A 13,360-nucleotide genomic window follows, 5' to 3' on the forward strand; every position below is an offset into this window, starting at 1 on the left:
AATTATTACCAGTGAGCAATGAGAGTTTATTAAAAAGAGAAGTGCTTATCTTCAGAGAGAGATAATCACAGTGCATTTCCAGTTGGATTTCTTAAAAACAAACAACCAACTCCCCAAAACCACAGCCCATCAAGAAAAAACTTAATGGAATAGACCTGTAATGCATTTTTTTAAAAATGTGGTTTGGTATTTAAGCACTATATGAAAACAGGAGAGCTCTTTAAATCCAGTTAAGATCTTCCTAGCTCCTGGGTTTCATTTTAGAATTGAGTGTCACCACTAAAGCACAAGGACACTGTTCTTCCTGGCTTTAATCTATATATTCCACTGGGTTGATTTTCATTGAAACCAGCAATATCTTTCCTTTCATGAAGGATCCCTTTATGAGGCACTCTTAAAATTTTTGATCTTGATTTTTGGTATTCTGACTGATAATCAATCTTTGTTTTATGAATAGCATCATTCAGTATAAATATTTTAATTAATTTTAGCAGGAATTGTTATGAATAATATATTTTACCATCAAAAGCAATGATTAATACCGTAGTATTTGATGTTCTGGATTTTCTTTACCATATAAATGCTTTTTCTCTACAAGTTAAGTTACATTAGCTGTTAAAAAAAAAAAAATACATAAATTATGGTTCTAAATATTTCACTTTGTCTTTTGTCCTAAAGATAAGTTCACAGGCATATTGCAAAGTGAACATGTGGTTTTGACAAATGCAAAATAAATTCTTGGAGCGTGTGGCGTAGCTATGAGCGGTGCTAGAAATTTCCAAAGCCAGCTTCACAAATGAGTCTGACAACAGTGGTGTGAACTCAGAAGTCAGTGGTTCTTGCTGTTTCGAGCCTGGCAAATATTCAGTGTTGGATTAGAATGTCATTTGTAGCTGCTTTTTTGATGAAGGGCTCACAAAACAAAAGATTGAGTGCTGGCCAGAAAAGCTGGGCTCTTTAGATGAGTGGCAAGCCCCAGAAAGCTCCAAAGGAAGAGGCAAAGAGCAGAGGAGCTCTGGCCACAGGAGCTCAGCTGGGCTCTCTGCTCTGTTGGGCTCTCTGGGCTTTGTGTCTCTGTAACTGTGGCCAAATAGGAATAAAAGGGAAATTGCAGATCCTGGATGTGCAGCACAGCAACTCCTTCTGGTCCATGCCTTTTGTTGGTGTCAGCTTGAAATTAGGATCTCAAACTCAGCATATAGAAGGAAAAAAAGGGAAAGAGAAAGTACAATTCCATCCAATCATTATTTTATTCACTAATTGGGCTTAATTTCCAGCATAGCTATTTTGGTCCATTAATTCTGGCTTCATGCTCCCCTTGTTTATCAGAAATTATCTCAACACAGCTGTTTGGTTTTATGAGTAGGCATTTTTTTTGGTTTGGACTACTTAAATCTTTCTGCCTTGTGCTTTTAACTTTGGTGAAATGGTTTTATGCATCAGTCTGAACTTTTGATTCCTTGGATAACTAGCTTTGTCTGTGGAACAGGAGGTACAGAAAACTACACCCCTGTAGTCTTTATTTTTGTGTCATGTATTTGCTGTTTTAATTTGTGCTTTTTGCTGCTGATCTCTTGGTGAACTTCAGGAAACTGCAGCAAAAACAATATAAAAAGAAAAGCCAGTTCAGGAATATATGAACCTTGCTTTATATTCCAACAAAAATTTTAGCACTCTGCTTAAGAAAAAATGTGGAGGAAGATTAAATTTACTATGTATTTCTAAACATCCCACTCTTTCTAAGTGAGGCAGTGATGCTGAGAGCTTGGTTGTTTGGGAAGGAAGCATTTGCCTGCCTGCAAAGTGAGGGGCGGTGCAGGGAACACCCTGCATGTGAATCTCAGGCAGAAATGTAAAAGGGGACTGAGAACAGAGACAACTTTGTGCAGTCTAAAAGCAGCAAGAAGCTAAAGCTCTCTGAAATCAATAACTGTTTGCTAGACATTTACATTGCTTTTAATAGAAAGCCATGAAATATGTTTCTGTGACATAAAACTCAGTGGTCGTGTGAAACAGTATTATGTCATTCCACTTGAAGCAGTAGGGAAAATACAGAGCTCTACAAATCTATGTTTTACCCTGTATAATGTTCACTAAAGCTTTACAGCAGGTTTGATCAGTTGGACATGAATTAATGATGGTTGTCAAACAAAAAATAATGAATTCCAAATAAATACTTATTGCATAATTGAAGTCACAAGAATTTTCTATGAATAAAATATATTTGTATTTACAATGCATAAATTCAGTTGTGACACTGTTGGCCATAAACAGCTTTTTGATAGAAGTATTGATGAGCTATGTTAAATTAGTAATAGCTTGAATACATTTCTTAATTATGTCACCAGCTTTGTGTGCAGGAATTTTGTTTGAAGTGATTTGGCTGCCATTTATTTTGTCTGTACTAGGGGAACAAAATGGTGGGATTTTTATTTTTTTTTTTTTAATTTTTAAAATTAACAAATGCTCAAGAGCCTCAGTTGATGGTAGAATGTTTTGGATTAGTCTTTTTTGTTTATATATGCAGTGGATGTTATGTAGTTTACTTCTGCTTTGCCAAAGACATTTCAGATAATTTTTTCATTGATGCAATAATTAGCACAGTTTCACATGTATTGGAGAAAACATAAATATGTGACTCTGGTCCTTCTCAAAGAGCATGGCAGAATATACCAGACAGCTGCATGCATGTTGCAGCCTTAACAGAAGCTCTTTACATTTTAAAGACAAATAAGCAAAGGTACAATATAATTTGGGGATACTTGGGGGTAAGTCTTGAGTCATCAGAGTAATCCTGTGCAACAGACTGCTGGTATTTAGCATGAAAAATGGAAGGCTCAGAGGAGTGGCACCTTTGCTGTGCACAGAGTTCTGCGAGTTCATGCTGGGCTTAGTGACCAGAGAGAGAAATCACTTCTCTCAGTGATTTCCAGACCCAGATGTAGTTTGATACTGGTGGGTTAGCACAGGAACTTTGAAAATCACGTCATCTCTTTGCACACCAGTTCCCTGCTCATCAAATGAGAATAACTCTTCCCTACACAGCCGAGTTCTGAAGTTTGTATAACATTTTTAATCCATCAAGCTGAGCCCTCCTCAGTCATTGCAGTGTTAGTTTTTGAAAAATTATTTGAGTGCTTCCAGTTGAATTAGCATCACACATTTCAATGGATGTGAAATTTGGTTTTTAATGAGCATAAACCACCCCCTGCTTTGGAAGCAGTGTTATCACTATTGCTCTCTTATCTGAGAGCACTGGTTATGGCCCATAGAAAAATCCTTCTTGCAAAGAGCTCTGAAAGAGAAACAGATAAATAGAAAAGCAAGGAAGTGCAAGTGCATGATAGGCAGAAGCCTTAACATGTCAGCAATCTTACTGCATTTTGCTCTTCTTTCTTCCTCAGCAAACGGGAAGTTTCAGGAGATAATTACAGAACAAATAATGAGCCTTATCAGCATTAGCCACCCCTAAGAGAGAAGCACAAAATGGTGAGTGTTCCAAGGTGCTTGTTTAAAAGTGTTAGTGAAATGGGTAGAACAAGGTTGGAGGAGTGTGAGGAAAAGTGCAATGGATAGGAAATGAAGAGAGGCTGGGATAATGGGAGGAATTGTCAGAGTTAGAGCAGAAGTGTAAAGGAACTGGTATCTCAGACAGACTTAATTGTCCTTATTGCCCTCTTAACATGGAGGGAAAATTCCGAAGCATAAAACCATGTTGGGAAAAAAAAAAAATGAATGAAGGAAAATGAAAAACTGTTCCATGAATAAAATCATTGTTTCCTATTAAAGGGCACATCCTCTGGCAGGGTGGGGTCTGATGCTCCCTCAGGCTTCTCTTCCCAAACTCAAGTGAATTCACTGTACTTCATGCTCCCCTTGTTTATCAGAAATTATCTCAACACAGCTGTTTGGTTTTATGAGTAGGCATTTTTTTGGTTTGGACTACTTAAATCTTTCTGCCTTGTGCTTTTAACTTTGGTGAAATGGTTTTATGCATCAGTCTGAACTTTTGATTCCTTGGATAACTAGCTTTGTCTGTGGAACAGGAGGTACAGAAAACTGCACCCCTGTAGTCTTTATTTTTGTGTCATGTATTTGCTGTTTTAATTTGTGCTTTTTGCTGCTGATCTCTTGGTGAACTTCAGGAAACTGCAGCAAAAACAATATAAAAAGAAAAGCCAGTTCAGGAGCTTTTAGAATTTTTAGATCAGGCTAAGGAATAAATCCTTTTGAGAAGTAATAAAATTCTTCATCCTGCACATTTAAGATATACCAAGATAAAGAAACATACCATGAAAGGTAGTAATGTGTTAGCACAGGTCGTATCTCCATGGTTCTTCTTTCTTTTTTATATTTTATAAATGTTTTTTAAAGGCATGAAGACTCTTTACTTCATCTTTATCTATGTTCTACTATTAAGAAAAGTTCAGAAAGATAAAATTGAGTGGTTTGTTTTGGGTTTTCCCTTGGAATAATGAGGAATTAGAATGAGATTTACAGTGCAATTTATACTCCATATCCACCTAGTCTTGGATGCATTTTCTGACAGAGGCCAGCACTGGGGAGAGTCTGAGAGCCTCCCACTTGACAGTTCTAGTAAAATCTGTTTTCCAAATAAATACTTTCAACAACGGAGCCAGCTAACATACAGAAATGGCTTCATTTGTTTGTCATAAGATTTGCAACATTTAGGTCATACTTAGACCAAGGACAAAGAAACAGTAAGATTTTCACTTTATGGCCCCTATTTCATCAGTAGCAGGAGCAGGTCAGAACAATTACAGTACATCTCATAAAACTGTCTGCCTCCCTACTCTGCAACTTGATTATTCTGTAAAAATTTTCAACTGAAACTGTAAAATCTGCAATATTTATACCATGGCATGAACCTGTAGTGATGTGAAACCTCTCCATTCATGCATGTCCTTCTACAAAAGTGAGATTTTGAGTAAATTTTGCTCTTTAGAGTCTGTAAGAAAATAACACAGACTTTATCCTTTAGAGAACTGTTTTACTGTACCCTGTTATTTCAAAGTTATATAATTTTTTGTCATATCCACATGAAAGAAAAATTAAAACAAATTCCATCAATATCTGTTAGACTTTGAAGAGAAAAATGATACCACACAAAATATTCTTTATAACTGAACAAGAACATGACTATTTTACAACTTTAAAAGAGCAAACTTTTACATCTTTGTGGCAGTGCCAATTGTGTTGTCTTTTTCAAATATTGTCAAAAATTATAAAGCATAAAAGCTTTCAAGCACTGAAGATTAATCCTCTCTCCCAGAAAGATAAAGATTGTAGTCAAATTCTATAACCCTTGTTTTTCTTCTAGCTACATATTTTTAAGTATAATTCTGAAGCAATATCAAAGCAGATGGTGCAACAGCAGCATTGAAAAAGCATTTGGTGTATTGTAAGTGTCAGGTTAGAATTCACAACCTGATGAATTGCCCACAAGTTCAGTGCTAAAATGGTGCCATTTCTGTTTTAAAATAACTAAGTTAGAAACTATTTTCAGAACTAGAATTAAAAATAAAAAAGAGAATAAATAACCCATATGTCCCTTGTTGTTTTTAAATATTTAAGTGTCAACTGGAATTGTGAAAGCAAGGGTTATGTGTATTGAATTGCTATAAAACTTTCCATTTGTTCAGAATTTTCATGCTGTGTGAACAGTGTTTTCAAAGACCTTTGCAGCTGGTATTGTCAGCTTATGCAGTAGATTGGAGTTTTACATAATACTCCAGCAGCAAACACTCTTGGCTTTGAAGGAAACTTTGTTTTAAAGGTAGCAAATTCTCAACAATATCACTGGCTGGAAGCAGAGAAATCTTCCTCAGGTGATGGATAAAAATTGACCTTTCTAGCTATGAATAATGTCAAGTGCTGAAGCCATTAAAGTTCAGTTTCCTCACAACTATAAGACTACATGATGCTATTTTATATTTCTATTCAGGAGAAAAAAAAAAGAGGTTAGGATTTCTTTCATACTATAGATAAGAGAAGACAGCTCCCATTTAGCTGGCAATGCCCACAAAGAAATTTGAGGTTTTATACTCCTATTTCAGTGCCGGAGGATTCATGGACCTTCATTTAGAAGCTGAGAAGACAGAGGGCTGCAAGAAACTCTGGAATAAGAAGTTTCCAGGGAATAAGAAAGTGCTTATTCCAAAGTTTCTCTGCTCTCCTCGTTAGGCAGAGGATCCCCCCGCTGGTGGCTGGGTGGCAAAGCCCTGTGTGAATTTGCCACCTGACAGGCTGTGACAGCAGCACTTACCTCGTCAATGGTAACACAGCTAGGAATCGTCTTTGGGAAGAGAGCCAGGCATTGATTTGTTTCTGGAGCCCTGCTGGTTCATTGGCAGCCCTGTGGGCTCTGGGAAAGGTGGAAAAGCAGAGAGTAGTTTGTTTCTGAATGTGCTGCCATGCTGGAACAGATGCTTTGGTGACGGGGACCAGCGCTCTGTGACACCGGGGCGTTGGATGCTGCTGGTCCTGGGGGTGCTGGTGGGGCCACCTGGGGCCTGAGCCTGCATTTTCTGGGTTACTTCCACATTTCATTGTGCCTCTGCTTCTCTGCTGCACAGAGAGCTCTCGGAGCTCTCTCTTAGCTGTATGTGTTAGCTTTCATTATTCAGATTCTGGTTTGCAGATGATCTTTAAGAGGGGAAGACCGCTGCCTTTCTGGACAGAGTTAGCAGTAATACCTGGAGCATCACTTGCACAGAACCACCTGCAGTAATTAAATTTGCCAGGCAGTGCTGAGAGTTTGGTGCTCCTGCAGTGTAAGTGGAAAGACAGTGGCATTGCAAGTCACCAGGTGTATCCCAGATCTGATAGTTCTGCTGCAAGGGTGAGGAGCCTCCTCCTGTTTGGTTTGGGATGGTTTCCAATACATTGATCCATGGAGAAGGCAGCTGCCTCTCCAGAGACCATAAAAATGAGATGCCTAGCTAGAAGAACCCCAGTGAATAACAGGTTTGTGGCTATAAACATGAGGTATATTGTTTTAAAGATATCCAAAATGCTATACTGAAAAAAACAAATCATGAGATTCTGAGGTGAGGAAAAGACAAAAGGGGGGGCTCTTTGTACATGAGTGAGTTTTTTTCCTCCCGCTATGAAGCAGAGCTGATGTTTAATCAAAACTTCAGTGAATTTAATATACACTGCAGGTGTTTTAGTACCTATAATCTTATTTCTTGCTTGGTTTCTTGAAAGGAAAATAACCTCTCCCAGGATTTGTTTTTAATGAAATGTAGGTAATGTGCTTTTTGAGCTTACAAGAGTGATGCTATGAGACTGCTCTGGGAGGAAGTGTGGGGAGTCCTTCCCCATCTGTCCTTTAAGGACACTGGCCTTGGAAATCACCCTGCAAGCAGGTGCCTGTGCCAGGTCTGCACTGCTGGTGGCTCTCAGGTGGTGACAGTGGTGTGTGTTACCTCCAAAACTGCTAACCAGGGGGTAAAGAGATGTTGTTTCTGCTCCTTCCTCTGGGATAAGTCAGTGCTTTACTAATTAATTAAACGTAGCCTTACAGTTAAAGCAGAAATGTGCATTGTTAACTCCTGTGCAGCTGTGAGCTCAGGAGAGGGTGGTTTACCATATTTGTGCAGGAAAGACAGCTTTCTTTTCTGCAGAGACTTGGCCTGGGAATACCAAGGAAAGTTATTTTAAGGTTTGTCCTGTTATGGCATGAATGCTCAAGTAGTCTAATGCAGGATTTGTTTACTTCTAGTTTAAAGAGATGTATTTTTTTATGGAATCCTGGTGTTCTATCTTTCCTGGCTTTCTAAGGTTAACGTTGTAAACAACCTTGGCATTTACAAAAAGCCTGAAAATTTCCAAATGAGCTAAGTGATTCTTGAACTGCCATGAAAATGGATAATGGTTTGGGCATGTTTTAGGAGGTCTATAGTTATTTCCCCCCTACTTTAGATATGTTTGGAAAAGTTGTTGTCTGATAGCTGACAGGCAGATGAGAAGGCAGAGCTGACACCATACTTGAGAGGATATTGCTGGTGTTATCAGCAGCATGAGCAGAATCAAAGGTAAGAGTGAACAAACCAAATAATCTTGATACTCTTCTGCTACCTGAAGGTCTGGGAAGGGGACATGGCTGCTTGTGGTCCTCATTCACGTGCTGCGTTCTTTTTTAACTGTTAAAAAGTTAAAAAAAAAAAAAAGCGAGGAATATGCCCTGAGCATTCTCAGCTGTGACACACTTTTATTTTTTTGGTTGCAATATGTCTTCAGATGATGCCAGTAGGTGATACCTAAACCCAGGCTGACTCTGTAGTCCAAGACCAAGGCAAAGCAATGCTTGCTCGCACTCTGGCCCTATGGCAAAATGAAAATACTGAGAAGCCTTTGCCTACCTTCCCTACACAACATCTCGCACGGATTCTGTGCTGGGGTTAGTTGCCTTGGAAACCAGTGGCTGTGCACATGGGCCCGGAGCAGGGCTGCCTTTGTGGACGTGGCCCTTGGGGGCCCCATTACTGAATTTCTTATGTTTAGAAATACTTTGTAATAAGGCCTCTGGTGTCACTTATTAGCAGTAAAGTGTAGGGCAGCCTTCATCAGCATCAGCTGCCAATTTGTTTCTTATGGAAATGAATCCACGTTGATGGTGTGCGAGACTTTTTGGAGATTTTTCTGCTGGAACAGAATTCTCACTTGTTCTTTTTATTCTGCCACTTGACACACACTTCTCTAATTTGAGTGCTTTTCTACTCATTATATTGATTTCAGCCTTCTCAGTGAAATGAAGTAACAACTTGCAAGGGGAAGATGGGCAGAGAGAGAGGAAATAAACTTATAGAGAAGCATTTTGTCTGACCATGTTCTGCCTTAAATTACAGTACTGGAGTCAAAGCAATTTTAATCTTCACTGACTAATCTGCCTTTTTTCTTTTTTTTTTTTTTTTTTTGCAAATTTTTGTGTCTTCATCTTTGCTAAATGGTGTTTTTAAAATGCAGACTAAAATATTAACATTTAAGGGAATGTCATAGAAATGAATATATGCCTATCTCATTTTTTTCTATTACCTATTTCATTCTTTCTATTACCTCTTAGGAGGTACAGAGATGAGTAAGATATTTTAAAGGCTATAAGCTAGCCAACTATCTGGTGTAAAAACAATTTCAGTTACAAGGCAAGTTCTGGATGTAAAGCTCAGGTCCAGGACTGTGCAAAACTTTTCTTTTTTTTTTTTTCCTAGGTTTTGTGGGATTTTTGTGGGTTTGGATCGGTTTGTTCCATTTTTATGGCATCATTTTCCTGCAATTTTTGCAAAACTGCCTGTACTGGGTGAGAATGTCCCAGAGGAACTACGGCCTCTGTTTGTTGTGGTGATCAATCCATGACACAAGTCCCCATCCCCTCCACTATGGAAATACATAAATTTCTCTTCAGATCTGACATCCTGGTGTGCTGGAAAGAGAGAAGAGGGAGACAGAGAAAGGCATTTCACTCTTCCTGTTGAGTACATTGGTGTCTTTCACCGACAGTTGAGAGATATTTGATGGGAAAGGCTAAACACTTCTGGAGGAAGCAGGCAAATACAAGAATTTAATTTAAAACCCAAAGATCTTTTGGTATTATCTTTTAATTAAAAATCCCAGAAAATACAAGCCTGAAAAGCTGAGAGAAATGAGAAGGATATACTCAATAAACGGCCTTTTCATGCAATCACATTTTGGCGTCTTTAAGAATCTCTTTGCTTCACGGTTGAATTCCTATAATCTAAGCCATGCATACACTGCTATACACAAAGATCAGTATCTTTTGAGTAAACTCCTTTCTTGTCATTAAGACCTGACATTTCTGTTCATTGTGGCTGCCTGGCTGCAATAAACTTTCCTCGGAGGATATACAAACTCTATTTTCAGACGTGAATGCCAGGAAGGGGCCGCATATGAAACAGGGAGAGGGAGTTATTCTTGCTCACAGAGGCTGACTGGAGAGGCACGTGAGTTACTGACATGTCCTACACGTTTCAGACAAGAGGGGATGTAGAAAGCAGAGGAACATGGTGGATTGTTAGGTTTCTGGTCTCATGTAATCTCTCACTGAGGCAGGTTTGTTTTCCAATGGAAAATTGTTGTTGGTTTTCTACAGTTGGGTTTTGAATGTCTTTGGTGTTAAAGCATTTGATACTTTCCTTGTGAGATTGTACCAGACCCAGCATATTTCATTGGTAAGCTGCCTCCTAATATTCCATTAAAATAAAAACCCAAAGTTTCTGTATGGAGAAATTCTAATGAAATACTGCCACAGCAAAAACTGAGTCCATAAAGATCCCACAAGAAAAATGGTGAAACTCCCTAGACAGAAAAAAAAAAAAAAAATTAAAATGGTAAACAATGGAAGAGAATCCTTTAACAAGAACAAATCTAAATTGCTTGAACTTCATTGTGCAAAAGGTCTCAATTTCTGAAGGCCGCTTTTCTTCCACCATCATCTCTGAATTACAATGACAACATCCCTTGAATGCCTGACATCATTTATAATTGGATCTCATTCATTGTTGCTCATGATACTCTCATCATTAAAATTGTTATTTATACATATATGCAAATTATCAATATTTAAAAATCCTTTGAGTTGTGAGCTATAAGTTGTAATTTACTTTTTTTGCTTCCGGTTGAATGAGAATATACCTAATTATCACTCAGAATTGTTGCCCCCCCCCAAAAAAAAATCCACCCTAAGACCAGTAAACAAGATCATGAAAAATCCTTCAAGTTCCATCTCTTGAAGAGTTAGGTGAGGTATCAGTGGGATTTCACACTGCCCTCTAACCTTTCCTGGTTTATTCTAATTCCCTCCAAGTTGCAGTTACACTTTTATCTATTCCCTATGGTTGTCAGGGATGTTGAAGCAATATTTGCCTTCCCAAAGCTGCATCCTCAGGGATAAATCCTGGCCACTGGGGACAGAAAGTGCGTATTTGCTGCTCTGCTCAGAAGAGATGACTTTGGCATGAGAGGAAGTAAAATGATCAAGTTTCCTCCTTTTTATGCTTGAATCTTCCACACAGTATCTCAGGGCATTCCCTTTCGAAGTTATTTAGATTGAAGCAGGCTGTTGCTATTCTAGTAAAAACCATAACAATTTTTCTTCTTGCTGTTCTTTTTACAAATCTTGAATGCCTGGAGCTCCAATTACTTTTCTTCATGTGATAGGTTCAAACTAATGTTAATTATTTCATTTAATTTTGTATCGATATTTTGCTAAATAAGTAAAAGCTGAAGTGGTTGCAATCTCTAAGTTACTTGAAATACCTTTCTGTGAATCTTCATTACCTTGGAAGAACTCTTTTGCAATGGCACAATGATAAAAATGTTCAGAGGAAGGTCGAGCTCAGAAGTTGCAGGAGTTTTTCACACTGTGTGTAATGTTCTTTGAACCAGCAACCTTGTGAGTTTTCATCTGGCACAGAATATCATATTAATTGAGGGGATCATCCCATGAACCACTCACATACACTGAATCTTTGTGATGTGTTCTCCTGCATTAATTGTTTCTCTCAGTGGTGGCTGAAACCTGCTCAGCTAAAAATATCAAAGAAAGGTGTAAAGGGAGCACTGTGGACTCGAGTGTGTCAAAGTGGGAATCCTGACATTTTCCAGTGACTGCTGTCAGTCTGAACATTTTGTTTTTGTACACACAGACATACTTTCACAGGGCTGAGTGTTTTGGAGACTGAGGCAGCCAGATCTGACTGGAACAGACATTTCTCCAGCTGAGCCTCCCAAAGGGCTCCTCCTGGGTGGTATCCTCAGTGTTACATGACTGCTCTCCTCATCACTTACTGCTCCAAACCAAATAAAAATGCAGGCTACTTTGTTTAAAAACTTGGTAGGGGATGTCTTGGACGGCTCCTCTTTCAATGTCTGTAGCATTAAAATAAATTTACCCCAAGCGTAGAATATCTAAAGATTTGCATTTATGAAAACTCCCAGGCTTTTATAATGAGCACAGTCTTCCTGCCTTAAGCTGTGGCATTGCATGTTGAGAATCAAATTTTATGTGATGTCCTTAGCAAGTGAATGACACTGTCCAGCAAAATTAGAGCAGGCACACCACCCTGTCAAACCTCCCTGGCTTCTGAGAGTGCAGTGAGATGAAAAGGGCTCGGATGTGTCTGATACCAAACTGCTCTTCCTGAGAATAGCTTTAGGTTAGTAGAGATGAAAAGAAGCAAATAAACAAAGTCTTTTTCCCCACATACTCCAGCTATCTGTGGTAGGACTGTGAAGGCTCTGAAGGAAGAGCAGTGTGATTTAGTGTGAACTGCCAGCTTGGTAATTGAGGACTGACTATTCCCACTCTCTCCCTGCTTCCATTCAGGCTCTGCACAGAACCAGTTACAGCTGCTGTTTGTATTGGGGTGCAGAAATAATTCCTTCTTCTTTCCCAAGACTCCAAGCAAGCAACACTGGCTGTTTCAGGCATGTGTAGGAGTTATATATAAAAGCAGGGATGGATGCTTCAGTTAACAGCTTCCTTGGATGCTGTACTTCAGAACAAGCATTATCCCTCTAGTCTGTCTGCTGTCACAAGGGTCCTGACCCAGCTTTGTTGCTTGGGAGGAATAATATGCCATCAACACTGCCTTTGCTTACCTGATTCTTCCCTTTGATGACTCCTGAAGGAGCCTCACCTGTCTGTCCTACAAATGATGTGCAGCCTTTCTAATGTCAGTAAGGCCGGGAGACCTCTCCCAGACAGGGCACCAGTTTCACTCCATGGAGTCAGAAATGGATCTAAATCAAAGTGATGTCTGAATTGCCACTGGGAGCCTGAGTGAAGCCGGATCATGACCAGCAGTGGTGGGAGGGTGATGAGAATGTCCCCTGGTGACTTAGATCCCTGGGGATATCTGTGGTCCCAGGCAGAGCAGCTGCTGCACATGTGCTCCTCCTGCACCCTGTTCCCTGGGGATTGTTGGTGATGGCTGGAGCAGTCTTGGCCAGCCCTTTGGCAGGTGCTGCCTCTGGGCACTGATTCAAGGCACTTTCAGCCTCCTCCTTTGTGCCCCTCCAGTCTGAGTTTCTGCTGCAGCCCTACCTCTTACATTTGAAGCAGCACTTCACAATGGGCTCATCTTTGGGTGATATTGATCCTCTCACTTTAGTTGTTGGACTTTTAATTAAAAATATAATAAAGTTCATTAAATAATGCTACGTTCCCTGTGCAAGTTAAAACCCCAAAATTTAATATGAGAGATTTTGTGGGGCTGGAGGCTGATTGAAACAAGACTTTACTGAAGGTACAAATTGGTGAAAAAGAGCACATGATGGTTACAAAATAAAAATGTTAGTTTATATTTATGAAACAGAT

The 13,360-nt window shown here is 39.2% G+C and overlaps 2 long non-coding RNA genes across 2 annotated transcripts; one reads left to right on the plus strand and one right to left on the minus strand.

The window, feature by feature from the left end:
• Positions 1–3,168: 3,168 nt before the first annotated feature.
• On the minus strand, positions 3,169–6,442 carry LOC128815448 (uncharacterized). The gene is made up of 3 exons (XR_008439645.1): positions 6,287–6,442; positions 3,378–3,468; positions 3,169–3,295 (listed from the first exon to the last, which is right to left on the minus strand). It is a non-coding gene; the product is annotated as an uncharacterized LOC128815448 (long non-coding RNA).
• Positions 6,443–6,521: 79 nt separating this feature from the next.
• LOC128815461 (uncharacterized) lies at positions 6,522–8,840 on the plus strand. Its single transcript, XR_008439647.1, has 3 exons — positions 6,522–6,622; positions 7,948–8,060; positions 8,764–8,840. It is a non-coding gene; the product is annotated as an uncharacterized LOC128815461 (long non-coding RNA).
• The last annotated feature ends 4,520 nt before the right edge of the window (positions 8,841–13,360 follow it).

This window comes from Vidua macroura, chromosome 16, assembly GCF_024509145.1.
Source record: "Vidua macroura isolate BioBank_ID:100142 chromosome 16, ASM2450914v1, whole genome shotgun sequence".
NCBI lineage: Eukaryota > Metazoa > Chordata > Aves > Passeriformes > Viduidae > Vidua > Vidua macroura.